Below are 25,200 nucleotides of genomic sequence, written 5' to 3'. Positions count from 1 at the left end.
TATGTTGAATGGATGATTCAATGAATAGCCCAGAGGACTGCCCCTGGCTGGAGGGTAGCTGTCCAGTCCCGGTGGCTCCGGCAAAGCCCAAGGATGGGGGATTGAGTTGGTTAGAGGGTGCCCAGTGGGGAGACAGCACAGCAGACTCTCTCTCTTTCTTTCTTTCTTTCTTTCTTTCTTTCTTTCTTTCTTTCTTTCTTTCTTTCTTTCTTTCTTTCTTTCTTTCTCTTCTTTCCTTTCTCTTTCTTTCTTTCTTTTTTCCTTCCTTCCCTCCCTCTCTCCTTCCTTCCTTCCACCCTTTCTTCCTTCTCTCTCTCTTTTTCTTCTTCCTTCTTACCTTCCTTCTCTCTCTTTTCCTCCCTCCCTCCCTCCCTCCCTTCTCCCTCCCTCCCTTCTCCCTCCCTCCCTCCCTCCCTCCCTTCTCCCTCCCTCCCTCCCTCCTTTCTGTCTTTCTTTCTTTCTTTCTTTCTTTCTTTCTTTCTTTCTTTCTTTCTTTCTTTCTTTCTCTCTCTCTCTCTCTCTCTCTCTCTCTCTCTCTCTCTCTCTCAAGACGGAATCTCATTCTGTCACCCAGGTTGGAGTGCAGTGGCATGATCTTGGCTCACTGCAACCTCCACCTCCCAGGTTCAAGTGATTCTCCTGCCTTAGCCTCCCAAGTAGCTAGGACTACAGGTGTGTGCCACCATGCCCAGCTAATTTTTTGTATTTTTAGTAGACACGGGGTTTCACTGTGTTAGCCAGGGTGGTCTTGATCTCCTCACCTCGTGATCCGCCCATCCTGGCCTCCCAAAGTGCTGGGATTACAGATGTGAGTCACCGCACCCGGCAGAGCCACCACCTTCAGTCTGAGCTGCCCTCTACTCCCCAGTTATCTACTGTACCCCTACCCTGGCTGAGCACTGTGGAGCTGAGAGGAGAGGCACCCCCGCTCCACAGCCTGGCAGGCACTTACCTTCTATGTAACCTTGTCTGACTGACCCAAGCCTTAACTTCTATGTGAGTCAAACGGGGACTACACCCACGTCAGCGAGTCCTGCGCAGCACTTCGCTGGAAGTTGCCGGCTCTGCAAATGGCAGAAGGCTACAATAACTGCTCTGAAGTTTAGGGTGGTTGAAAGAACACTTTGGATACCGGCAGAAAAGATGGGAAGAATCAAGATATGAAGCCCAGAAGCTTCTAAGTCTTGCGTGGGAACCCTCCCGTACTGGAGACCCCTGTGCACATATCTCACACTCTAGAAATAACAACGTAATAGCCACAGCCTATCGGTAACTGTTACAAGTCAGCTCTGCACACTGACATCTTTGCAATCCTAACAATAGCCTTATAGTGTAACAGTTATTCTCATTCTATAATGGTTACGAAATCGAAACACAGAGAAGTGAAGTAATAGCTCGGGGCCACACAGCAAAGCAGAGGACTTGGGATTCGAACTCAGGCGATCCAACGTCAGAACCTAAGGTCTTAACCATTGCGCGCGTTATCAGAAATCCCTGGAGCCAAACACGACCGGGGATCGACAGACCGAAAGGTCCCTAACCCCTTTGGACCTCCAGGTCTCGCAGAAAAGCTGCCACTTCTCCAGAGCCGTCGGGGCGGGCGCGAGAGCAGCGAGTCCGCGCGGGTCCTCGGCGCGCTCGCCAGCCCCAGCAGACCGCGTGACTCACACCACGTCCTCCCCCGGGAGGAGGTCAGCATCGGCGCTGGCCACCAGCCCCCAGCCGCCGCAGCCCCTGCCCCAGTCTCCCCGGAATGCGGACTCCGCCGCGCCAACCCAAGCCTCCAGTCGCATGGAGGCAGGGAGGGAGGCACTGCCCCCGAGGAGTGCTCTCCAGGCGGGGGTCGCTTAGGGGCTTTGAGACTGCGGGCGGACCTCGGGGAAGCAGGCGCGGACCGGATCTGTGCGGGTTCAGCAGGGCCCCAGCAGCGCCGCAGCGTCGCCCGCCCTTCCTCCTCGCCCACTTCACGCTGGAACTTGCGCCCCGAGTTTAGGGGCTTAGCCATTTCCGGAACTCGGGCTAGCGGACGCTGGGGAACCAGGCACTGGGAGAGGCCTTCGCAGCTGCGTCTCTCCTGCCCCGCATATTGTGTTGAATGGGGCAGGGGAGTGAGGGGATCGTAAAGGAAGCCCGCATTCAAGGGCACACCTTCATTTATCTGGGAACAGCGCGGATCCCCGAGGTGCGGGATAAACGAGGCGTTCCAGCCACACACACGCTGTTTGGTCCTCCGCGTCTATGCAGCTCAAAGCAGGAGCGGACTGGAGGTTTTACAAACTGACCAACCCTGCCGCCCGCGCCCGCCTGGGGGAGACGCACACATTTGCTCCCTATATTCGCTTCCAGGATCTGCATCCCTGCTCTTGGGGAGCCGGCCACACGCTTTTCTGCGCGGGGCTGGGGTTCCCGCCTGAAGGCGAAGACCAGGTGCGCGATGGAGCCTAGTGCCCTGCCCTCTCTGGCAAGGCAAGGCCAAGAGCGCAGGGCGGGGAGGGGAGCTCCGGGGACACGTGGAAAACCTGGCTCTAAAGCCCTGGAGACGAGCTCTCCACCCTGCCCGGTGGCCACCTTAATTCTTATTGAACCGAGAGGAAGTTGTTGGAACCGGAAGTTGGCCTCTGGGGTCTGAGCCCGTCCACCCTTTGCAGATGGGTTACAGCCGGAGAGCACAGATATTTTAAGTCTACACATAATTCCCACATGTCATTAGCCAAACCCCAAGCCAGGTGTTTGGAGGGAAGCCCCGTGTGCCTACTTGTCTTCTCTCCGTCCCTTCTCTCCTGGAAGCTGGTCCTCTAAGGTTTCAAAATGTGGCTGCAAAAGATTGGTGGTGGAAGAGATGGGCCAAAGGCAACGCCTATCCAGGGTCCTATCCAGGGTCCTATCCAGGGTCCTCAGGCACCTCCAGGGCAGACACGAGGCCTCAGTTTCTTGAGGTGCTTGGCAGGAGGAGTGGATCTGCCTTTGTTCAGTCTTAGTTCCAGGGAAGCCAGTAGGAATGTTTTACCCATTTCTCAGCTGGGGAGGTGGAGGCAAAGGAGTGTGATGGCCAGGGGGATCTGAAGACCCTTCAGACTGTGTCTGCTTGTGCCTGGCTCTGGAGAGTGGGGGAGGGCTCGACCCTTTCAGTAGAATCTCCAAGGAGTTCCTGGCCCCCAGAAGGTTAAGCTCCGCTCTCCTGGGTAGAGCTGTCCTGGGACAAAGCATGCCTCTCCTCAGAGTTCTCTTGGTTCCCTCAGACCTGGACCTTACTCCCTTCCCCCTCCTCCCTTTCATTCTGCAATGCAAAGGTCTACACGCCCAGCCTGGGACTGCCCAACTGACAGCCTGTGGGTTTGGGGAAGGGGGCTCTTCTGGGGTGGTGGCACCTCTGTCTGGTAAGGAAGGGATGGTCCTTTCATCCCACTGTTCAGAAAACCAAGTTGAAGCTGGAGAGAGTCAAATGGGCAGGCTTCCATGGGGATGGGAGAGGGCTGGCTTCCTGATTCTCTCTGGCTGATACTTGAGCTTGGCTCTGCGTCCACACCTCTTTCCCTCCTTTCCCCACTCCTCCTCTCCTCCAGTGGCCAGAGCCCATTGTTCAACCTTGTGCCATGGCTTCACTCACAGGAGGGAGCATGGCCCATAATTCCCTTGTCTCCTCCCCACAACCATGGCTCTGGGCCTCCAAGGGTCCTTCTTCTCTGAGGTTTCATTTGTCTGTCCACCTGCCCCGTCCCCCCGCCCCAAGAGGTGGTGGGCAGTCAGTGGCAGCTGTGTTGACTCCAATTCCAACCCTCCCTCCGCCCCCAGTATGGTCTCTGGATTGGGAGGGGGCTTCTGGAGGGAGGCCTCTGTGACAGCCGGGAGGCTTGTGGGGTGGTAAAAGCGGGAAGGAAGGAGGCAGCAAAATGCTCTGACAGCAGCTGCATTAGTGGTGAGGAGCCCAGCTTTGAATCCCAGCTGTGCTGCTTTGCTGGCTGTGTAATGCCTGCTAAGTGACTGCCTTCAGGGAGCTCAGTTTCTCCTTCTGTGAAATGGAGATAATAATAGCACAGTATCTGCTTCATAGGATGGCTGCATGGATTAAATGAGATTATGCTGACTTCAGATTTTCCCACCCTCTCCGTATTGGAGACTGCTGTTTTAGACACCCTAGCCCAGGCTGAAAGCCCCTGAAGTGATGATTTGGGGTTCCTGACCTTCAACAGCTGGGAAAATGGGTTATATTCACCCACCTCTTCTACCCACAGCTCCGCCCTGGGTCAGGGTCGTTTCAAAGCACCAGGAGTGAAAAAGCCAAAGGAATTCATAGCTCCCACGGTCCTGCCCTTCCTGTCAGTTGGTGTGCAGGGAGGTGGAGGGTGTGTGTGGAGTGGGAGAAGGTTTTAGGGGTAGGGTCTCCGCTGCCCTCCAGCTCCTGGCTCTGCCCCACCTGGCACTTTAAGTAGCACCTTCTTCACCTTCCTTGATTCACTTTGTGAGTTTGCTACTACCTTGTGGAGAAGGGTCTATGTCCCTGTTTTACTGTTAGGGAAAGGGGAGCCCACACAGGCATTGCCCCTTTCTCGAAGTCACGGGGCCAGCAAGAGGTCAGGTTGACCCTCCAGCTCAGGGCTCCCGGCTCCCAGGCCTGCTGTCTTTATCCCGGCGGCCACAGTGCGCTGGGGCCTCACAGACGGGGGCGGGCATGTGGCCTTAGCACCCCCTGTTTGCAACCTCCCCGACCCTGCCCTCCTGCCGCCTGCCTCGGGAGGGAGGGGTCCCTGCCCTAGCACCTGTCATAGGAGGCAGCCGGAGCGCACATTCTGATCGCATAATCCTGAGGCTTGTGACTGGCAGGGAGGGGGGCTGAGAGGAGGGGGGCTGAGAGAGCGAGGCAGACATCGGGGAGGGTAGAGCCGAGGGGAATGCACAGGAGAAGTACTAGGGTAACCTTAGCCACAGAAAGAGACAGAAGGAGGGGGACAAACACGGCGCTGCTCGGCACAGTGCGCGACACACAGTAGGTGCTTAGTAAGTGGTGGTGGTGATTATATTTCGATTGCCTCCTGCTACTCATTAGCTGCGGTCCAGCCTGTGCAACTCCCCCGATCCGGCCGGCAGTATCTGAGGACTCTAGTGGCCCGACCTCGACCCTCACTCCCACCCCGCCTGAGGTCCTTCCTTCCCCAGGACCTGTGGGCGCACAGCTGGCCTCTCCGTACTCCCCCCTCCCCCGCACACCCAGAGCAGGCCCAGAGCGCGCAACTGCGGGCGAACTGACACCTCTCCTGGCATCGACCCCTCGGTCCAGAGCTGAGTCCAAGGGCCTTGATTGCCGATCTATGGGCGGAAGCGCAGCGCAGCGGCTTTGTTTCTCCACCCCCAGCCCTTGGGGAAACAGACGGCGGCGCGCTACCAGGTCGCCTAAGACCGGAGCGAACCGACTTGCAAAACCACAAGGGCAGCTGAGGGGATAAAAAGAAACACCCAAAGCCTCGTGTCCCGCTCGGGCCACTCCGGGGCAAAGAGGCGAGGCCCGGAGGAGGCAGTCTCCGGAGGTCGCTGGGAGGCGGCGTCTTCGTGGAACTTCTTGAGCGCCGCTGGCCTCCCACCCCGCACCCCAACCCCCACCTTCCCGCGCATCTCAGCCGACCGTCGCAACACGCTGTCTCTCGGCCCTCACTCAAGGTCTTGGGGCCTGAAGGAGGCTGGGCCGCGCCCCGGGGAGGAGCCGCCCGCCGGAAACACTCAGGAAAATACCTGCCCTCAGGGGTTGACTGTGGAACGAGCTTTGGCTGGAGAGCCTGGTCCTGGGTCCTGGCTGTATCTGCGCAGTGACGCGCTTCGGGGCCTGGACCCCGAGCTTCCTCTCTCTCAAACCGCAATTTCCCTCAGGTGCTCTGCCATGCTCAGGAGCGCGGAAACTCCTCGCTGCTTTCTGCAAATTGAATTCGTTTACAGGTCCCGGCCAGGTTTTTCAGAGGGTGGTAGAAAACGCGTGCGCGGGCTCTAGTAAAGCCAGGCAGAGCTGGTTGCTAATCCGTGATCTGTGGTTGTGCCATCTTGGGCAAGTCACTTCTCTCTGTGCCTCCGTTTCTTCACCTGTGAAATGGACGTGATTATTTCTATCTCCTAGGAAAGTTGTGAGGATCAGAGATCACGTGGGTAGGTGCTCCCTTCAGTTCTTATTCTCACTTGGGATAGTTGCAGGTTTTGGAGAGCTTGGAGGAAGATGCAATTCTAGAAGCCACCCTGACCTGTCCAGTCGAATTCAAATTAAGTAGTGGCGAGATTTCCCCAGATCCTCTTCCATTCGGGCCCGAGGCCACATGACCTGCCTTCTGATGGTCCCTCGTCTCCCAACTGTGGCCAATCCAGCCCTTTCAGGATGTGCCTGTTTAAATCACTGCTCTTGCGCTTTCTCTTGTCAAGTTAACTAGCACGGTTTCAATTTCTTAGAGAAGAGGAGTGGGGTGCAAAATGAGCTTTGCTAATTATTGCACCTAGGGAAGCAATCGATGCTGATTTCCCTCCCCTCCACTCCCCATTTTTTAAAGGTGAATTCACATAACATAAAATTAACCTTTTAAAGTGAACAATTCTGTGGCGTTTGGCATATTCTCAGTGTGGTGCAACAACCATCCGTCTAGCGAGGTTCCAAAACATTTGCATCACCACCAAAGGACCTATTTTCCTTTTTTAAGGATTGCTTGCCCTTGTAGCTGAGATGCTCTGCAGGTAGACAAGGTGGACACCAGGGCTTTTCAGTGCTTTTAGAAAGAGCTGCTTCCCAGATGATTGCAAAGTTGATCTCAGAAGACTTGGGAACTGGGGAGGTGGAGTCGGATGCTTACCCAGAACCTACAGAACCAGTGTGCGAGAGTAGGGAAGGGAGTGAGAAGGACTATGGGACAGACACCTCCATCTCCAGGTCCGGGTTGAGGGTGTTTGCTGATCCTGCCTTCCAAATTACAGGTACAGTTTCCATCCTGCGGGAGCGGTGACTCTACAAATACACGCCATTCACACAAACATTTTGCATCCATGCCTCTTCAGCTTTCTAGGGGAGACGTTTCTTTGATGATCTGATGAAAGTTGAGGACCTTCTCTCTGGAAAGATGCAGATAGATGCTGTATTAGTTTCTGAGCGCTTCCTTAACAAATTGAGGCAAACCTGGTGGACCAAAATTTCTTCCTTCCCAGCTCTGGAAGCAGGAAGTGGAAGATCGAAGTTCCTGCAGGGTCATGTTCCTCCAAAGGCTCTAAGAAAGAATCTTCCCTTCCTTCTCCCGGCTTCCGGGTCCCCAGGCTTTCCTTGTGGCTTCATTACTCCAATCCTTGCTTCCGTCTTCCCAAGGCCTTCTTCTCTGTGTCTCCTTCTCTTCAGTCTCTGATAAATACTTGTCATTGGATGTAGGGTTCACCTGTATAATCTGGAATGATCTCATTTTGACAGCCTTAATTTAATTAAGCTGCAAATACCCTTTTCCCAAATAAGGTCACATCACATTCTAAGGTAGTGGGGGTTGGGACTTGGGCATATCTTTTAGGGGCTACCATTCAACCCATTACAGTTGCATACTCCCAATTTCACATACAATTTAGGGGGTTTTCAAGCCCCTGTCCAATCTAGGAGTCTCTGTTTTAATGTCTCTAAGGAATCCTTTGATATTACTATTTGAAAGATGGAGAGAAAAACAACGAACCTCATTCTGTAAATCCAAATTCCTATAGTTCTCTTAAGGGAGGACACACCTACATATGGTTAAAAGGAGAAAAGAAAACCGCCATTCTGCTCCAGTGATATCATCTACCATTTTGAGGAAGGACATTCCAGAGCAGAAGGCTAGGGACAGACACTGGTTGCCTTTTTATAAAGAAGCCCTTGGAAAATGCAGCATCAGACAGAATCTAAATTTGTGAAAATGGACCAACAGGAAATTTCACCCCACGTCAGACAAACTTCATAAGGGCGCTGTGGGGGACTCTATTGCTCAGACAGGCTTTTTAAGAAAATTGCAACTTTTTGCCAGACCCCGAGGGTATCGGGAAGTTGCACAAAGATCGTCACACCCTTTCGTGGCTTCTCCTCCCCTGGTGGTAAGGGAGGAGTAAGCTTTTTCTCAAAGAAGGGGAGATGGTGTGGAGGAGGAGAGGGATTGGGGCTGGGGAGAGGCTAAAGAGCCAAGGATGAGGACGGGCTCCAAAGATAGAAATGACAGCTTCCTCAGCTGAGTCCCTGGGTCGCCACCTGTGTCCTTCCTGCAGATCGGATTTATAGAGTGTAACATTTTAATAAAAAACACACACACCTTCCCATTTTGGTGCATTAAGAGATTTTTAACAAAACACTGTAATGTTGCTATAAATTTTTCTCCCAGCACCCTCACAAGTAATAACTCAGCTCTGGCATTTTGCATTTAATGTTTATTTTGATGGCTACATTCCAGCCAGAGTAGGGGCTCAGGGTGGGGAGGGGTGGGCAGAGAGAAGCAAAAATGCCTCCTCTTTCCTAACCATTAACTGTGTGTTTTTAATAAAGTCCCTACAAATTGGGGAGCCAACACTTGGAAAGGAAGGAAGGAAATCATGACACCTTATCAGGAAGGGCTAGTGGCCTCAGCTCTAGGAAGTAGCTGGGGTTAGGCCCCAGCTGGGTCCTGCCGAGATGGGTCCCCAGAGGGTTTCTGGAATGTTCTGCCTAAAATGCCCTTCTCCCTTCTCCCCAGCAGCTTTGGAGGCATAGCTCAAGCCTCATCTTCCGGAAGTTTCCTCTTAATCTTCTCTACTGGAGTGATATGCCCCTCCCCTGAACAGTGTTCATTCTCTCCACCTATCACCTGTGATGTAGACATTGGCTGGAACAGACTCAGAGCAAGGAATATTGAATGCATGCATGAAGGAAGGAACAAATGAATTAAGTAGAACTGGTTGAAGAATTCCCTTTCATTATAGCTGAGTTACTGCCATGAAGGCAGCTATTGTGGGAATGGTTCATTATTTTCCCCTTTAAAACAGGATCTGAATGGTTTAAAATCAGATGAAAATCCGTTCACAAGCCTCATCTCATTCACAGGTGCTATATTCCAGATTTCTTATACCAAGCACACAGGCCAGAGGAGAGGTTGTTCAGGTCATGTAGTCTGTTCTTTGGTGCCAGGTCAAAGGAAAGGTGGAAAGCTGCTCCAAACTGCCAAAGATGTGAGGGCTGCTTTCTGGAAAGTTGAGGCTAAGGGTCTCAAAGCCTCGGGGCTGCTTACGGCTAAACTTCCTGTCCCTTGGCTGTGGAGCCTCCCCAGTGTCCTCCCACCATCAACCCCTCCTTCTTACCAACTCCCAGTCCTTCCTTCTTGCCTTTTCATGGGGCCACTGAGGAGAGCCTGAGCTCTGGGTGATGCCCTCTTCTTTGCCCAAGGCTTGCTCAAATCATAAGTGGAGATAATGAATGGAAAAAACATGATTAGCTTGTAAACGGCCAAGTGCCTCAGACATGGAGGGTGACACTTAACACAATGGTTGTGAGTCACATGGGTAGTGAGTGGGTCAGACACCGGAATCAGAATGATTTGGGCTCTGCTGCTTATTGGCACAGGGCCTCAGTGTTCTCATTGGTACACTGGGGACTTCAGTAATTGGGTCGGGGGAGGGGTTATTTGAGAAAGGTCATGGGAAATGCTTGGCTCAGGTTAGCGCTCCACTGTCACATTCCAGGATAGGAGGGTACCTGGCTGTACACCTGCCACTCTTTGATCCCAGGACATAGTCAGCTGGCTGGGCAGGGGTGTCCTTCCTCCCCTTACCTCCACTCCTTGCCCTTCCTTCACTTTCTCTGTGGATGAAAACTGTTCTTCCATCAAGGGTTCAAATTCTCCCTCTGCACTTCTTAGCTGTGCAACCTCAGGTGAGTTACTTAACCTCTCTGGGCTTCTGTTTTCTTTTATTGGATAAATGAGGATGATAATCGTTGCCTTGATGCATTGTTATGAGGATTGAAGGAGATGATGAGAAAGCCTGGCACACAGTAGGCACGTCTAATTGTTTTTCCTTATCCTTCTTTCCCCAAGTATCCAACAAACAGATACCCTATCTGATGCTGCAGTGCCTCTTAGGGTCTACACACAGATAGTGCCTAATAGCTGCTCTAAGTGGATGGACTGGCAGAAAGCTATATTGCCTGTACTGGGGAGCTCTCAGGGAAACCACCTCACTCCTCCTCTGTGAGGACAATATGCATTTTCCCCTTTTACAAGCTCTCAGCCTGGCCCATGGCATTTTAAACCTGAGATAAACAGTTCCAGGGCAAAGCCAGGGATCAGGGCTGATCTTGGCTCTTTCTAAAGAAGTGTTTCTGAGCCTTTTAGGCAGGATCTCAGCCCCCACCCTGCTGCCCCTCTAGCTTTAATGGATGCTGAGCACTTTACACCCCGTGAAACCCGCGGCAAATGGTTCTGGCCTCTGATGTTCAGTCCAGGCTGGCAGCAGGGGCTGGCGCTCAGCCTCCGCCTGCGGAAATGAAAGCCCGATGGAGGCTGGAGGAGGAGGAGGCGCGGGAACATCCAGAAACAGCATGGTGGCTGAAGCAAGCCAGGCCTTTACCTGGCGGCGCCATCCCTCAGACAGCTCTCTCTTCTCAAGCTGAGGGCAGCGAGACCTGTGCCATCAGGCAAACTCCTGCTCACTCCCAGAAGCCCTTGCAGATCAAGCTGCGTGTCTGACCCTTAGTAATAATTAATCAACAGTCAGTAGCATTTACGTAGTACCCATTAGGAGCCAGACCCAATTCCGTAGATTCCCTCTTCTGGGCCACCCAATCCAAGTGAGCTCCCTCCCCACCTTGCTTTAATCCTTCAGAGCACTTGGCACCAGCTGCAGTTACCTGGTTTATTTATTTGTTTACTCATCTGTTCCCACAATGTGAGGAATCATGTGTTTGCTCTGCTTTGTCTCCAGGGCCTGGAGAAGAGCTTAGCACAGAACAAGAGTTCAGTGAATATGAAATTGTTTGCCTGAATGAATGGAAATCTCAGAGTTGTCTTATAAGAGGGTACTACGATCATCCCCATCTTGCAGAAAAGGCAACTGAGGCTGAGAAGAGGCCAGGAGCCTTGACGAAAGGCACACAGGAAGGGCAGAGCTGGGACTCTAACCCTGAACATTTGAGTAAAATCTATGATGTTCTTCTGTTCCACAACCACCTCATCTCACTCATCTGACTTCCCTTGTGCTGAATATCTTGTTGGAAACAGAAGGCCCCTTCAACAATGAAAACTTGCTGCCCTTCTTGTGTTTGAAGAAATGTCTCCCGAATATTTGTATTCATGATCCTACAATATCTTATTTTCTTTGATTTTTACAGCAACCAGTCAGGTCCTTGTCATTATATACCATTTAATAATGAAGAAATCAAAGCTCAGAGAGGTTGAGCACCTGCCTAAAGACACACAGCAAAAACGTAGCAGAACTGGCATTCAAGTCCAGATCTGGTTGGAAAGCTCATGCAGGTCTGGCCTTGCAGTCACGTGGCTTTCCAGGGTGTCTGAGGGACCGCTCTGCACTCACATGGCCAGGAAGTGGTAAAGCAGAAACTGGGCCAGGACTTGGGGTGCCACATCCAGTTTTCCTCCCCCCAAAGCGGCATGGCAGCCTGGAAGCCTGGTGGGCAGAAGGAAGGGATGAGGGCTCGGACTGAACACAGGCTGTGATTGGCTTGAGAGCCAGGGATTGGCAAGTTGGGAGGGATCCTCTAAGACGTGTGTGTCTGTGTGTGTGTGTGTGTGTGTGTGCGTGTGTGAATACCTACAACCCAGCCCAAGACTGTGAACATGGCTCCTCCCTCAGGAGGTGAGTGGGATGATCTCAGAGAGGATCCAGGAGGTGTGAATCAGGGAAAGCTCCCCCAACCTCCACTTTTGGGGAATGGGTGTTTGTATGGGCAGAACAGGATGTGGGGTGACACACCCAGGGGCAGAAAACGCAAAGTGGTGAGGGAGAGACACAGAGAACAGAGTGGGAAGGAGCCAGGCCGGGGGTGCTAGTTCTTGGCTAGTTCTTGGGGTGAGGGTGGGAGCACCCTGGAAGTGTGTCCAGTGGGGCTGTCCCTGCCTCTCTCCCCAACTCCCTGGAATGTGTGTTGCTGAGGACCTCTGGGAAAATACAGCAATGCACATGGGGAAAGCCCTGAGCCTGCGGCCAAGAAACTGCTGTCGCCTCCTGGCTCTGCACACACTCACTGGCTGTGCGACCTTGGGCAAGTTGCTTGGTCCCTCTGAGCCCAGCTTCCTCATAGTGACACTGCCCCTTGGGAAGCCAGGAGGACAGGGTGGGCTAGTGGGTGGGAAAGTGCTGCGTGTGTGGGGGCCTGGGTTTCTTGCTGTAACCATCATCCCTATGATCCTGCCCTGGGATCTCAGGGAATTCTGGGTCTGGTGTTCAGGACAATGGGGTGGCCAGTTATGTGTGAATATATGTGTGAATATATACTTGTAAGATCATCTAAAACATCCTCACAACATTCCTTGTATTTAAGCTTTCTGGTTTTGACAAAGTCAGTTTAACTCTTTTAGGAGGCCAGTCTGGGTGCCAGCCCAAATGTCCAGCCTGGATGTGTGTCCAGACGCACTGTGACGGCTCCTCCAGAGCCAGGGAGTGACTGAACGCTATGCCAGCTTCTAGTTGCTCTTTTTGATGTCAACTTTAAAAGCCTGACCTTGGTGTCCAGGAAAGTGCAATAAGAGAGTGGGGGAGAGAATGGCATAGACAAAAAGAGGTAGGAAGGAGCAAGGAAGGCAGTAGCAGTAACGTCAGACCCAACTCTCTTGCATCTCATCCTCTCCAGGCCAGACACTGTGGCCAGTGTCCTCACCCATGGAATCTCATTGAATGCACGATGGATGCCTGGAGGCAGGCATCCATCGCCACCTACAGATGAGGGCACTCAGCAGTAATGCTGCCGCCAGGAGGCTAGACTCAATGCCTTCTGTCTCCTGTATGGTCCTGGCCCCAGATCATAATCCTATGTTGATGAGGAAATTATTGGTCACTTGTCTCACTCTTTGCAAGCATAAGTCGTGCCCCAGTTCACATCACTGAATGTACTTGTTCAATTTTGTTTTTCTGGCGACGCTGATGGATGCAAACCCTTCTGACCCTGTGAGGGTCACAGACAAGACAAGCCCCTGGGCCTCCGAGCGGACGATTCCCATCACCGCCTCCTCCTCCTAACAGGAGGATGTTACTGCTATTGCCTGCCTTGCTCCCTCCTGTCTTTTTTTCTACACCATTCCCTCCCCACTCTCTTATTGCATGCCTCCTCTGGACCTTCCTTCTCCCCCACTTTCCCTCTCTGCCCCTTCACCCTGGCCTGGCCCCTTCCCCTCCTCTCCCCCAGGCCCAGAGCCAGAGCCTCGGCCAGGATGAAAGCCTGGCCAGGCCCATAAATCAGCCGGCCTGTGCTCTTTAACCTTCCCTATTAACCTCTCACACTGGCAGGCATTAGGTGTTATACTTGGCCGCCATAAATTACTCGCCAATGAATTTATGAGCACTTACTCCTTAGGGGTGTGCTTTTGCGTCCTCCTCTCACTCTCCTGGGCTTGCAGAGATCAAGCCCGTGCTCTTGGCAGTGCCTGGCCCCAGCCAGAGACTCCCCGTTTGGCACTCTGCATAGGACCCCCTGTTGTAGACACCAACTAGAAGGCAGAGGGGCTTTAGGGGAGGGGCAAGGTCAGAGTTAAGTCACCTCTTAACTCAGTTAGCCAATATTCCCCTCTCCAGAGGCCATTACCTGGAGCTTCTGTGCATTTACCTCCACAGGTAAACTGATCCTGAACAGTAATATCAAAATAACCAATGGGCACTAGGCTTAATACCTAGGTGGCCACATAATCTGTACAACAAACACCCATGACATAAGTTTACCTGTATAATAAACCTGGACATGTACCCCTGAACTGAAATTAAAAGTTAAATAAATCATTTAAAAACCCAGCAATATCCGACACCATTTATTGTGCCAGGCACACAGATGCTCAGTGCCTCAAATTACTCTAAAATCTCTGGATAGGAGTCATCACCCATCTCACCGACGCAGAAACGGAGGCCCAGCTGAGTGATCAGACATGGTTGAGACTCCCAGGCAGATGGTGATAATAGCTACCTACCTTCTCCTTTCTTCCTGGCTACAATCTGGGAAGGAAGGGAGGGACCACTATACAGATGAGAAAATGGAGGCCTAAGTCACACAGTTCCTAAGGGCCAGAACTGGGAGCCTGTGGCGTGGAGAGTTAGTGGCTTAATTGTATCCTAACTTTAAAAATCTAATTCCGCAAAAGCAATTCCACATACGGCAACCATGGTAACTCTGTGAACCAGAATATGCGTCTCATTCCCCAGGCAGGCTGCAATTCAGTTCACCGTAATAACCGCTGTTGTGGGATAGTGATGGCAATGATGATGAAGGCTCACATGTGAGCGATGTTACCATGCACCCGTTAGGTGCCAGGCATTATACGTGCAGAAACTTGCCAAATTCTCACCACCGCATGAGGCCGGTACTGTTGTTGTGCCCGTTTAACAAAAGAGGAAACTGAGGCTAAGAGAAGTCAAAGTCACCCTGGCTAGTAAGTGCCAGGCTCAGGAGGCAAGCACCAGCCGTCAGCTCTGGACACCCACCCTTCATTGCTGGGGTAGTGACACTGATAACAAATTCGACGAGACCGTGGGTAATTAGAGCAACAGGAGTGGAACAGGCATCTCCAGGGGCCAAGGGCTGTGTGGCCCCTGTGGGGGACCCCCAGGAAAGTCCTTTGTGAGCTACCCAGGGGAAGAGGCCCTCCTGGCTTTCCCCCCTCAGCTTTCCCTAGGCGGCGACAGTAGCCAGAGCTGCAAGCTTTCCCTAGGTGAGCCCAAGCCCACTTGGGGCATCAGGCGAAGCCCCAGCTGTGACTCCAGCTCCTAGACCTGTGAGGCCTTCCCTGCAGCTTTCTGGTGTGGCCCTGGGGAGAGGGGAGCAGGTGTGTGTGAAGAGGGAGCTGGCTTCAGGGGAACTGCAGGGACCACAGGCTGAGGCTGGTGCAGAGGCAGAAGTCTCAAAGGATGCCTCCAGGTCAGCTACCACCAAGGGTCCTATGCCTCCTCTCTGCCCCGCTACCAGAGCTTTGGTGCATGCAAGTATTTCCCTGTGCAGCTGGGACACAGCTCCAAGGAAAGGTAGACTGTGGCTTGTGCTCCTCTTGACTGTGCATGACCCTGACCTAGAGGGAGGGAGAGGTAGAGGGCACCGCTGCTGCCCCTGACCTTGAAACAGAGGACTTGGGCCCAGGACCCACTGGGAAGCCTAGGAGTGTGGGATTATATTATATTATTATGTGAGTTCAGCTCCCAGCTGTACGGGGTTGAATAGTGTTCCCCCAAACTCATATCTACCTGGAACTTTCGAAGGTGGCCTTATTTGGAAATAGAGTCTTTGCTGCAGATGTAACTCGTTAAGACGAGGTCCTGCTGGATTAGAGTGGGCTGTAATCCAATGACTGGCCTCCTTATAAGAAGGGGAGAATGTGGACACAGACATGCAGGGGAGATGAGAATCTGGGGTGGTAGACCAACAAGCTGAGGCATGTCAAGGACTGCTGGCAAACACCAGAAGCTAGAAGGAGCAGAGAAGGACTTTTCCCCCTCGAGTCTTTGGAGAGAGAAAGTTGATGCCTTGATTTGGACTCCCGGCCTCCAGAACTGTGGGAGAACAAGTTCTGTTGTTTCAAACCACCCAGTTGAGTGCGTTGCTGTGGCAGACCTGGGCAATGGGTAAACAGTCTCCCTTCCCTATGTGCTGGTTTGCCTTGGTAGGTTGCTAGCCTCTCCAAGCCTCGGTTTGTTGTCTTACAGGGAGGATGATAAAACCTGGTTCATAGGGTATTGTGAGGATTAAATGAAACGATGTATACAAACATGAAGCGGTTCAGTAAATGGCAGTGGAATTTGACTCCACTGTTTAACTATAGTCATTCTTCAGAGATGGGCTCACTGTTGCTTACGGAGAGACTGACAGCTCCCCTATTATTCTTTTATGTTTGATTTTGGAAATTCTAAGTCTGTGGTTAGGTTAAAAGTTGATCATAATTATGTAATCTATGTGATACTTTATTAAAAGTATCACAAGTTTTGTATTCAGCACTTTCACAAAAAGGAAGAAAATCCCAGTCACATATTTCACTCTGTGCACAGATTACATGCTTGTACCAACTGAATGAACAGTTAGTTTATACCAGATGCCAGCTGACTGCCTGATGCCAACTGGGAATAAAGTTATATATCTGTATACACTCATATAAACTGATCTCTAACCTTGTATATAAAACCATATGTGTCTCCGCGTGCACATTGGATCCTGATATATTCGCAAAAGATGCATACATATATATCTCTTCAGCAGTTCCATCCAGAAAATATTTATTCAGCGTTCACTCCATCTGGGGCATGTGTGTGTATACGTGTGTGTACAGATACAGAGGATTATGAGTTTGTCCATAAATAATATATGCACGTAGCTGATTACACCAGAAGCCAACCAAAGTCTAGAGGTAGGGATGTGAGCATTGCTGTTGGAAAACAGTATACTCCACATGTCCTTGTTGGGAAGTGGGCCAAGGCTTGGAAATTAGCACAGCTCCCAAATGAGAGACGAGGCAGCATGGGGCAGATTTGGGGGCACAGGAGGAAGGCCTTGGGACTTTCTCTTCTTTTTTTCTTTTCTTTTTTTGAGACAAGATCTCGCTCTGTCACCCAAGCTAGAGTGCTCACTGCAACCTTGGCCTCCCAGGCTCAAGCCATCCTCTCACCTCAGCCTTCCAAGTAGCTGGGACTCCAGGCATGCACCACCATACCCGGTTACTAATTTTTGTATTTTTTGTAGAGTTGGGGTTTTGTAGAGTTGCCCAGGCTGGTCTTGAACTCATGAGCTCAATCAATCCACTTGCCTCGGCCTCCCAAAGTACTGGGATTACAGGCGTGAGCCACCACGCCTGGCTGGCCTTAGGCCTTTACCATGGGAATCAGGTGAGGCTTGGGGCTACCATCTCTTCAGGTCAGTTGTACCCAGACCGTCACTGTCTCCATCTTTGTAGGGACATCAAATGAAATGGCTCTCACGAAGAGCAACATCTGGGCTCCTCTGCCACCTGTCCCTGCTTCCCACACTCAGAAGCACCTAAGCACCTCCCGGACAGGTAGACCAAATGCCTTGAGGCCTCCCACTATTCCTTCTGTTCCCACCACCTCCTTCATGGCTCTTCTGTTCAGGATGGGGCCAGGCCGGGCTAGCTAAGGCAGTCAGGGCACCCTGGAGGGGCTGGACTTTATTCTTCCCCTGACGACTAAAGTAATGTATACATTCCCTGACTTTCATGCTAGACTCCAAAGGGGGCTGTTGGGTCTGTTGGCCATTCTAACCCCAGAACCCAGCACAGAGCCTGCCCCTTAGGACGCTTTTAATAGACTATTGGAATACAGAGGCTTAGACAGGTGAAAGGACTTGTCCAAGGTTAGCCAGGCGGTGGAGTGGGGTTTGTGTGTGCACACCCCCATTCAGAGCAGACTCACTACTGAAGAAATAAAGCAGCTCCCGTCGCCTTACACCCCATGTGCCCACCAGAACATAAGCTCCAGAGTCCACCCCGTCTCTCAGTTCCACACCTGGATTCCCATCAATCAGTGCAGTAACCGCACACAGTAGGCACTCAGCCAGTGTTTGCTGCTAAATTGTTGCTAAGTCAGCCAGTGTTTGATGCTAACGACTTAGGGGCCTGAGTACAGAGCTCTGGGCGTCGGGACTGCAGGGGCTCAGAGCAACAGGATTTTTGCCCTGGGAAATGGAGAATCCTCCCGCTAAGGCACCAGAACCAAAGTGGGGTCTCCAGGGAGAAGGAGGGTCTGAAATCAGCAAGAGTTGGCTGTGGTTGGTAAACTAAAAATGAGTGGGATTTGGCTGTGACAAAGAAAGACACCCCTGATCATAACCACACATTTTTAAAAGAATGAAAACCTAAACACAGCAATTGATTTTATGTATAGAAGGGCTGTTAAGGGTCAGGGATGAAAAGGAAAGGGAACACTTTTTCTTTTTTCTTTAATATTATTTTTTAAATTTTAGAGTCCATGTGTAGGATGTGCAGGTTTGTTACATAGGCAAACGTGCGCCATGGTGGTTTGCTGCACCTATCAACCCATCACCTAGGTATTAAGCCCAGCATGCATTACCTATTTTTCCTAATGCTCTCCGCCCCAACCCTCCCCAACAGGCCCCAGTATGTGTTGTTCCTCTCCCTGTGTCCATGTGTTCTCATCGGAACAATTTTTCTTTAAGCCTCTATGAAGACTGATCACTAGGTCCTGGACACACTTTATCCCGTTTTAGATAGCTGGAATTATCTCTACTTAACAGACGAGGAAACCGAAGTTCACAGTGGTAAAGCAATCTGCTCAAGATTACATAGCCAGGATGAGGCAATGCTGGTGTGACTCAACTCTTATCCATGACCTTAGGAAAAATTGCTGTAGGTCTTGCTGCTGAAACTGATGTAATAGTTATTGTTTCCTCTCTCCTTTTTATTATTTATTTATTTTTCTGTAAGAATTTAGTTCTTCTCCAAAGCAAAAAGGATAAGTTGGGGGCATTCAAAAATGTATCTCCCACTCCCCTACTGTCGGCACGCCATCTAGGAAGGATGGCGTGTGTTCTGAACGTTTGTAAGGGCCACATCAGAGACAACAGGGGCTTCGGGCGATGTGCGCCCCCTGACCCCCTGCCACCCAACCACAGGCACCCACTCTTCCTTGTCGTCTCAAAGAGAGCTCCCTGGATGCCGTTGTGAGTGAGAGGGATGGTTTGTAGGGGTGACTTCAGTTGGCTTGAAATATTTTGCTTCAGTTGGTATGAAAGCAAATTATTTGCAAACTTAGGTGCCAGATACATGAATTAACAAGCTTAAGGTGGGTCTCTCATCACTAATAACATAGTTGACACACAGCTCAGAACAGCTCGGAACGTATAGGTGGACTGAGCCTGTGCCCCTGCAGTGGGGCAGGGCTGCCCCCAGGGAGTTCCCACTGATGTGTCTCCCTGGTCCCCCCATCCTAGCTTAGTGACCGGGGCTCTATGCAGCTATCCTGCTTCTTAGTAGCTTAGCGACCTTGTGTGTAAGTAGCTGGGTATCCTTGGGCAAGATACGTTGGCCCTCTCTGCCTCAGTTTCCTCTTCTGTTGGTAGTTGCAGTCCCTAATATAGTTGCGGTGACGCTTTAGACAAAGCCTATGAAGCACTGAGTGCAGAGCCTGGCTTGGGAAGCATGAGATAAATGTCAGCTGGTACAGCAACAATTGCCATCTTTAACAGGGCAGACTTTCCGGGGTGACGGAGGTGCGGGGAGCAGTGTGTCTGAGTGGTGTGTGCCACCTATGCCTCTGCTCTGGAAATACCAGACCCAGGGGAGCTATCGGCCCAGTGTCTGCCTTGCCCAGCCCTGCAGCGGAGCCTTCTTCTCCCGCACACACACTCTGCTTCCTCCAGTCTCTGTCCTTTGGGCTGGCTGCCTGTCTCTACCCTGGCAAGGGCAAAGAGGCCCAGCCAGGGGCCCCCTGGACCCAGGCAGCTCACCCGAAACAGGCCAAGGACTCACTGTCCCGGGAGGGGGACCAGCTCTCGGTTGCAGCTGCTCCTCCTGGGAGGGGCAGGCAAGAGCTCCCCACAGTCTCTCCACAGAGCTTGGGGTCAGCACCCAGAGGGGCATGACCCCAAAGACCTTCAGGGACTCCTCAGAACTGTTCTTCCTGTTCCTCATTCCTTTGTCCCAGAAACCTGAGAAAATGAGCCAGGTCCTGGAGAAATGGGGCTCTAGCTGGGGGCCTGGTCCCCTGACCCCAATTACTTCTGGCTGGGGGTGGGGCAGTGGTTGTCCATACTCTTGAAGATTCTCTCTCCCTTCCACCCCCCATCCAGGGCCGCTTTTCCAGATTTTTCCCTTTCCCACACTCTTTCCCGAATGGTCCTTCACACACCCAGTTCTTCTTAAAGGGGCTCTAAGAAGAACGCATTTACTATGAACAGAACAATGCCCTATTAATCTTAGGAGGGATTTGAACTTGGCAACATTTCAGCCTTTGATTTAAATATCATTTTGGTAATGGGGAAGGAAAAAGAAGGCTGACTCTTGGTGAGGAGTTTCCAATACCTTCTGAGCATGAGACGATTTTGAATATAAAATTAAACCCAACTCCCTCCTCCCTTTTCTCCCTTCCTCCCTCTCCCTTTCCCTCCCGCTTTCACTCACACAAAAGCTCACTTCCCACATACTTCATGGGGATATTTCAAGTTAAAGTTTTGTTTACCTTATAGAAAAGTTAATTAGTTCCTTTTGATCTCACAGGGAAAACCACACAGGAAATTTTTCTTCAGAAAGTGTACACACGAAGGCAGGCTTTACCCTCATAACCAGAGATATTCATTAAAACAATTCGTTTCGATTTTTAATTTAAAGAAAACATTTTACATCTTCCCTATTTATTATTAAGAAAGTAGTTATCCCCAGGGCAGGGCGTTAAGGGGGTCGGAGGCAGTGTTTTCGCTGTGCTGGCAGCCAGCGTTGGGCAGTTCGTAATCTGTCCCTAGTTTGTTTTTTCTACTTTGGATAACAAGAGACTTCTGCAGAGAGGCAAACCTTCAAACATGCCAGATTTCAGTCGCCAAAATATTAAAAATCCGGGGTTTTGGAGATTGAGGCTGTATGGTTTAAATAAAGATATTTAAGTTTTGAAATATAAATATTCAAGATCCTGAAAAAACATACCATTGCATTAAAATCTGAAACAGGCAGTGGGTGAATCGCGGGAAGAAAATGTTTACTTTTTTGAGGTTTATCTAATGAAATATAATAAATAGTACATCATGCTTTATTTTATTTTATCATTATTATTGTTATTTTTTTTTCTACCCCTAGAGATAGTTAAGCAATACCTGGATTTGTACAATAAGCGGCTTAGCGAAAGTCTAGAAGGAGAAACGCTTGGATTTCCAAAATGTGATTTTCAATCTTAAGCACATTTTCCGCATCTTGTATTGTTAAGGGGGAAGAGATGCCTGGGACTGCAAATTGTGGAATTCATTTCCAGCACAGATCAACCGAGAAAGAAAGCGCATGGCTTCACCGAGGTAGAAAGAATAAATTAAACGATATTGCTGATGGTGTAGCCAAAAACTGTGGCCCCCATTACTTTGAGAAAAAAAAATCATACAGACATGGTATGGACAAAAAGCCTGTGGAAAAGATGTTTTTACAAAAGAAAAACCACAAAAACATAACAACTCTAAAGAGTGGTGTTGACATCAGTATATAATTTTGAGGGTATTTTTGGGGTGTGTATCCCTTTCCTGCCCCTGACACAAATATTTGGAGATTGGGACTGTCATTTCTGATGAAAATTAAATTGATGCCGCATACAAAAGATATATAAAAAGCATGTTAACATATGGGGCGACTTTGATGATGTTCTGTACGGCAAAAGAATAAGAATCTGATGACATTTTATTGTCACCAATTCCTGTTTTAATCTGCCCTGACCACTGCCTTTAAAAACAGAACTCAATATAGATTCCTTTCCTCAAAGTTTTCAACTAAAGGTAAATTTTCTGGTTTAAATACACCCCATTCTCCTTTTTAATTTTTCTTTCTTTTTTACTTTTGGTAAATGGTGAAGGCACATGGCAATCCATTTGTGAAGCTGGAAACAAATACAGATATTTTGAAGAAGGATTTGAAAACGCTGACTGGAGGAACCGATCACTGCAAATGAACAGACCCAGGGAAGCTGGTTATTAATATGAGTTTCCAAAGTCTTTCTGTTCAAATGCAGAGCCCCCAAACCTGTTTAAAACTGTCCTTCTATAACACATTTATTTTCATTTTCCCCTGAGATACTTTTGATATTTTCTTCTAAAGAAGTATTTATGCTTTTTAGAGTTGAAAATACTGTTTTTCTTCTTCTTCTTCTTTTTCCCTTGAGGGAAACAGTTTAATATGGAGTTTAAGGGGAAGAGAAACCCATTCAACAAAATGGATAGAAAACAGAAGTTTCAAATGGATACCCAATTCCCTCTTTGGATTTGCCAAATAATTACTAAAAATCAAATACTTCCCATAAGATAATGGATGCAATTCCTCCCAGATACGTAGGCAGCTATTTCCACTTTTATCCAAACAAACAATTTTGTCAGTGGCTAGAAGTTTTGGAGACTGGGATCCCTCACATCTTAAGTGCTCGCCACTGGGAACCTGCAGATTTCAATAGGTATATAATATATGTGTATAAAATTGTCCTTTCCATGAAGAGGACAACAGGGGGATTCCCACAAACCCTGAGTTCTTTCTTTAGGAGAGCAATGGGTTAGGAGAGACTTGAGGCTCTGGGTCAGCACTTTATTGGCCTGAAGGCAAGAGGGAAGTGAGAGAAAGGAGCTTCCAGAAAGATGTAATCCGAAAGGAGAAAACGCTGGCAGAGTGATAAAAAGAACAAGGCAAGTAAAGATTTTTCTAGTGCGTTTCCAAGCGAAAATCCACGGAGCTACCCAGTTAGAGGAAAAACAAAATTCATCCCTACCTTAGTCAGTTGAAAAGTAATGAGGAACTTGCTTCCAAAGTGGTTGTGACCTGTACAGGCTACACAGTGCTTCTTACCTTAAATCTATACGTTCTGAACAAAAACAGCTTGGAGCAATTCTCTCCAAACAACGCCAAATGTTAACCATTCCATCTCAAGATCAGGTTTCTCCTTCGGCCTACGGTGGTATCAGTTGGATTTTCTTTTCTTTTTCTTTTTTTTTAAAAAAATATGTATTCTTATGTTTCCAATCCTGAAACATACTTTTCTCATCGTTGTTAATGCTCCTTCTGGCCGGTGGACGGGATGGGAGCTGTCAGGAGCCCCTCTCTTCAGGACAATTAGCCCCCTACTTGATCATTTTAAGATGGAATGATTTGTTGTGGTCACTGAGTGGGGGCTTTCTGCTGCTCTCCTTTAATATTGTCGCAGATACGTAAAGTTTACTGCGTGCTGTAAATATGTCAGCTTTTGCCAGGGAGTTTGCTAATAAAGAACTTCGAGGTATTATTGATGGAAAAGATAATGTTTTCAATAAGACTTGCAGGGGTGGAGGTTCGAGACATTCCACACCCAGCAAAGTGCAGGCGTTTAAAACAGACACTGACCCTCTGGCTGTGGTGCTGCCAGCCCTGGGCCTGACAGCCACAGGTCAGGGAGCTGCCCGTCGCTCCGTGGTCACTGTGCCTCCATTTCCAGCACTATTTGAATTGCCCGACTGGTTTTAAGAACTCCGTCCTTTTTTAAATGGTTTTCCTGACCATCAGTAACAGCTGAGCTTATCAGAGAGCCACAAGAGACCATTTTCCCAGTATGATGGCTTTGGATTTGTAAGTTGAGCTGTGGATAGGAGAGAAAAAGAAATTGATCGTTTACAGTGGAATATCATGTTTCTCTTTTGAAAGGCAAAATCAGATTCATTTTTCCCCCTTTATCTTCATCTGTGGATTATTCTTCTGCCTTCCTCCCTTACAAGGAAAAAAAAAAAAAAGAAATTATAGAAAAGTTGGTTTTCGTCTCCCATGTGGCCAGGGTTCCACGAATACAGTCACTTGCTCTTGGTTTTTCTGTCACATCACCCCACATGACAGTTTCATCTGGTGCTAATGTGGCCGTCACATGCGTTGGCTCTCAGAATTCCATGCTCATTCACCATTAATCAAATGCATCATTATGAATTGTGTATGCATTTTAGAGTAGACCTGAGCCCCGGCTCGAGAGAAAAGTACTTTTTTGCGTTCAGGTTCAGCAACACAATTCATGTCTGCTGTGAAGATGAATGGCAAGGCCAAAGCGACATTCTTTGTGTTTGTCTAGCCCAGAAATCAACAACTGTAAATGACAGGTTGGTAAGCAATGTTCAGGTAACATTCGTTTTTCCAGATACTTATCGTGAACACTTACGTACCAACACAAGCACCCCCAGCTAACTGAAGCTGGTGCAAGAGAGGCCAAACAAAGCTAGCGGAGAGCTCAGCCCCGGCTTCCCAGAGGCCGGGGGTGGGGATGGATGCCTTCTTTTGACTGGGGAGATTTTAGTTTGCAGTTGCATTTTGGGTGAAATAGGGACTGGCCATTCTAATTTGGAAGAATGCAAAGTATTTGCAGGCTGAGCTTGGATGGGAGGGGGTGGGGGCCATGACGGTGTTACTGCAGGACACTTTGCTTTGGAACTGTGAGCTCATTTGCCAACTGGGGCTCTGTGGGAGCATCTGAGTTCCGGAACCTTTCTTGGAGAGCCTGTCTCCGTCAACTGACGGGGACATGAAATCTCCTGGGTGTATAAAGAAGGTTTTCGTTGGGCGTTGCCAGTGATCAAAGTCTTTCCTGAGGACGGGACCGTGTTTCAGGTAAAAACCCTTTGCTGAGCTATCACAACAGTTCCAGGAGACGGGGCCTGGTGCCTGAGACAGGAGGGCCCCAGGCCTGACTCCTCTCTCACAGTTAGGCTGGGGAGACAGATCTGACCTGGGGTCAGCTCACATTTTGATGTCTAATTTTCAGCAACGCCAGAAGAGGTTAGTCCCGAGGAGTGAGGAGAGGCTACGGTGCTGGTTTATTTTGTGGCACGATTTTGTTCCTTGCAAGCAGATAGCTGGGCCTGGATTATGAAATGCGTGAAGCCTGCTAAAAATAAACACCTTTTTAGAAGATGTTGCTCACAGCCCGCCTTAGCCTGTGGTTTGGGAGGCTCCGGGAGACTGCAAGTCCTGGGCTGCTCTGTGAGCTTGGTGTTGGGGTGCTGGGGTCTCCTGTGTGGGTTTCTGGGCACATTTTGGGAACTCTTCTCCCTTGGAGCCTCTGTTCCTTCTTGGAAGGTCTGGGTTGCTTTCCCTTGGTGGGGCTCGGGGGCACAAGAGCTCAGATTTTCAGCCCCATCCCTCTTTTTTTTTGAGACAGGGTCTCGTTCTGTTGTCCAGGATGGAGTGCAGTGGCGCAATCACAGCTCACTGCAGACTTGACCTCCCGGGCTCAAGTGGTCCTCCTGCCTCAGCCTCCCGAGTAGCTGTGATCACAGGCACACACCACCACGCCCAGCTAGTTTTTGTATTTTTTTGTAAAGACCAGGTTTTGCCATGTTGTCCAGGTTGG

At 49.9% G+C, this 25,200-nt stretch overlaps 1 long non-coding RNA gene across 1 annotated transcript; it reads left to right on the top strand.

Moving 5' to 3' along the window:
- Positions 1-4,859: 4,859 nt before the first annotated feature.
- Positions 4,860-11,155, top strand: LOC139357464 (uncharacterized). The gene is made up of 2 exons (XR_011610645.1): positions 4,860-6,129; positions 10,915-11,155. It is a non-coding gene; the product is annotated as an uncharacterized lncRNA (long non-coding RNA).
- Positions 11,156-25,200: the final 14,045 nt, after the last annotated feature.

The sequence above is a fragment of the Macaca nemestrina genome, chromosome 12 (genome assembly GCF_043159975.1).
Source record: "Macaca nemestrina isolate mMacNem1 chromosome 12, mMacNem.hap1, whole genome shotgun sequence".
Classification (NCBI taxonomy): domain Eukaryota; kingdom Metazoa; phylum Chordata; class Mammalia; order Primates; family Cercopithecidae; genus Macaca; species Macaca nemestrina.
The sequence above is the reverse complement of the archived record's forward strand: the minus strand, read 5'-3'. Positions and strand labels throughout refer to the sequence as shown.